Consider the following 4,245-nt stretch of genomic DNA (forward strand, 5'->3'; position numbering starts at 1 on the left):
CGGCGATTAATGTGTTTATGCTCGGGGGTGACACCGACTTGTCAGTTATTGATGTCGACATCTAAACTAAAAGATGTCGACATCTGGTCTTGAAAGTGGAAATCAAAGGCCACCCTTTCATAGAGCACTGTGTATATGCAGCAAAAGCCATACAGCAGAGATCGACGTTCATTTGATTTAAAAAAAAAATGTGATCCTGCACATCCCGGTCATGAAACTGTAGCCTGCGTGTACGTAGCTGTTAGCCCGAGCTAAGCAAGTGTACAACGAATTCGTTTCAAAGCTGTGTGTGTGTTTTGTTGATTGGCATTCGTACCAAGTCCATGTAGTACATACCGTACCATACTATATTAAAAGAATGAATGAAAATAAAAATAAAAAAATAAAATAAAAAAAGATTTTTTTATGTTGTATTTTCTTGTGAATCCCGAAAAAAACCAGTTACGTAATTTAAAAGCCGTAAAGGTTACAGTACACAATACACGTTGGGAAACCAGCTTTACTTGTTAGCTTGGCCTACAGATTTAAATGTAAATCTCTGCCTCGATACACTTATATAAAGGCACAACGAATTTTTGTTACGGTCTTAATGGTCAGATTCAAACTTTGGGCTAAAAAATCCTCCAGGGACGCGATTTTAAACTCCCAACTCGCGATACATCTGCATCAATTTTTCGTAGTAAAAACATGCGTTCTTTGTAGTCAAACGTAGTAAAAAAAAAGTCACGTGCTTATACCTCATTCATGCCATTGGCCGTAATATAAAATTGTATTATGGGTAACTAGTGATCACGTGATTTTGTGTTTACTTCCAAATATGGTGATAGTTTGCTTGCCATTTCTTCGGAGAAATTGATTTATTTGAAAATATTTAGACTCCAAAATATTATTAATATTGCATGCTTATCATTTGACTTGCACATATGCACTGTTTTACTACAAATAATGAACTGAAATGAGTTGTAAAGCTGCCATTTTCACGTTTTGTAAATAAATGATATACTACGAATTGACCAATTCAATAGGTCTAACCGTCTAATCTAAAAAAATCAGCGAAGATCGGCTACTCCCGGCTAAATTCGTAGAATTCTAAATTTATATTTATATATATTATTACCTGCTTTAGGGCTCAGAACATATACATATTACACAGAGAAAATAAGGCCAAAGTATGTATAAATACCAGGTCAGAGAAATCACTCTATTTGGAAGTAAACACACACTCATGTGATCACTAGTTACCCACTAATACAATTCCATATTTATTTCGGCCAATGGCATGAATGAGGTATAATCACGTGACTTGTTTTACTACGTTTTACTACAAAGAACGCGTGTTTTGTACAATTATGGGGAAAATCCTCCGCGGATCGTGGTTTCATTTCCACCATTTGAAATTGTTTGCAATACTATCATATCATAGTTTATTTTCCATATTATTTCCAAACAAATAGTTATAAGCTTCCGCATAGCCCACTTAGCTTTTTGGGAATCTAATACATATATACACATATAGTAAGAAACACGGGCTTATGTGCTTACATGGCAGGTCTCAAGGCCCTCTACCAATATTGTGAATTTCATGGCCCTGGGGTCCCGGAATTTTCCCCAGGGGATAGGGTCTTTACCATAGTTTATATAGGAGACATATTTATTTGTTTGTTTAAAAGCAAAACATTATTCATAACTGTGCATATCGGAATTCAGGTGACTGTTAGACATTCTCAACTCTCATCCATTTGTAAAAAAATTCAAATTTTAACAAACTTCTTCTCCACAACACGGTTTTTCTCATTTTACAGCAAGTACAAAAACAACAACAATCAAATTACAATCATGAATATTTTGTATTGATATTATTTTTTTTGCAAATTTTCAGCAAAAACAAACATGTTTCAAATTAAATTAATACACATATTTGATTAATATATTTGATCTGCATTCATTATTGAATTTTAAAAAAAATATAAAAAAAATTTATAGCATAGCAAAGGTACATGGTTTGTCATTTTAATCAAGGGAGATAAATCCGATTTGAAGGATTTTCCACAAAGTGGAAAAGTTAAAGCCGCATATAATCCGTATCTTTCAGGGTCCGTAAATCAACAAAAGAAAATTAGTGTACACATATTATAGAAAGTTATCAACTTTCCCCTAATTACACACCCAAAAAGTCCCGAGTTCAAAAGAAATTAATGATTAAAAATTCGATATCCAGAGTGTTTGAATAATTCACTTTCCATGCATTATTCAACCAAAATTTAGACTGGTACATTTCCTGGTCAACATCATAATATGTTATAATTTCAACACAAATTTATTAGATGATGTTTCAAGTAATTGTCGAGTATATATACATGAACTTTGACATCTGCCATGGCACAACATGTAATCTTCAATTTATGAATGTTCACAATCAAAGTCTACTCTAAGCCTTCTGTTTCAAATGGTGGAAATGAAACCACGATCCGCGGGGGATTTTCCCAATAATGCACAAAACACGCGTTCTTTGTAGTCAAACGTAGTAAAACAAGTCACGTGATTATACCTCATTCATGCCATTGGCCGAAATAAATATGGAATTGTATTAGTGGGTAACTAGTGGTCACATGAGTGTGTGTTTACTTCCAAATAGAGTGATTTTCTCTGACCTGGTATTTATACATAATTAGGCCTTTTGAAGAAGATCTTATTTTCTCTGTGTTGTATGTACATGTATATGTTCTGAAACCTAAAGCAGGTAATAATATATATAAATATAAATTTAGAATTCTACGAATTTAGCCGGGAGTAGCCGATCTTCGCTGATCCTAGATTAGACGGTTAGACCTATTGAATTTGTCAATTCGCATTATATCATTTATTTACAAAACGTGAAAATGACAGTTTTATAACTAATTTCAGATCATTATTTATAGTAAAATAATACATATGTGCAAGTCAAAATGATATGCATGCAATATTAATAACATTTTGGAGTCTAAATATTTTCAAATAAATCAATTTCTCCGAAGAAATGGCAAGCAAACTATCACCATATTTGGAAGTAACACACAATCACGTGATCACTAGTTACCCATAATACAATTGTATATTCCGGCCAATGGCATGAATGAGGTATAAGCACGTGACATTTTTTTACTACGTTTTTACTACAAAAAATAGATGCAGATATATCCCGAGTTTGGAGCTAAAACCGCGTCCCGCGGGAGGATTTTTAGCCCAAAGGTTGAATCTGGCCATTAAGACCGTAACAAAAATTCGTTGTGCCTTTATATAAGTGTATCGAGGGATGTAAATATTTATGTATATATATGGACAGGGCAAGCTAACAAGTAAAGCTGGTTTCCAAATGGGTATTGCGTATCTTTATGGTGGCATATTTCTGCCACCGTGTTATTTTAGGTCGAGTTACGTAACGTAACTTTGTCGAGATAATTATGTCGACCTGTCGAATTATCTCATGACTTGTTGAGATATCTATGTCGGCAAGTCGACTTACATCACGGAAAGTCGACTTACTTCCTGGAAAATTGACTTGCCTTATTACAACAAGATAACTCGACTTTCCAATATGATTATGTGGATTTGTCGTGTTAAAGCTCATCTTACCGACATACATATCTCAACAAGTCATGTTATAACTCGACTGGCTGACAAAACTATCTGGTAAAAGTCGAGTTACCATAAGTCGACCTGAATTAACTCGATGGCAGAAAATATGCCACCATATCTTTAGGCCTAAAACATAGCAATATACATGAATGTAAGAGGAAAAAAGCCACAAGTTTCTACTGATCTAATAATGTCTTTAGAAGACAGATTTAGCGGACTAGCTATAATCACCAAAAGCTAATCATAAAACAACCATGTACCAGAGATTTAACTGATCTCTGAGATAGCGTTTCGGATATCGATAGCTGGCGACTGGAAGCCGAATCTTTATTTTTTGCACTAAGATGGATTTTTTATCATATTTCATCATATTTCTTACTTTATTGAAAAGTAATTATTTATTCTTCTTTGTTTTTTTTTATTATTGGGCATGGGAAAGTAGAATGTATGTATGTCAGATCGGATACAATTTTAATTTATTATTAATTCACTTTCCTTATTTTCTTATGTTTCCTTTTAATCATCCTCTTAATTAGCTTAATAATATTAATTATCGACTTCGCGTGTCTCATTCGTCAACTTGGTGGGAGTACGTGCCCTCATTAAATTAAGGGGAGTTAATTACGCCTC

Source organism: Argopecten irradians, chromosome 6 (genome assembly GCF_041381155.1).
Source record: "Argopecten irradians isolate NY chromosome 6, Ai_NY, whole genome shotgun sequence".
Lineage (NCBI taxonomy): Eukaryota > Metazoa > Mollusca > Bivalvia > Pectinida > Pectinidae > Argopecten > Argopecten irradians.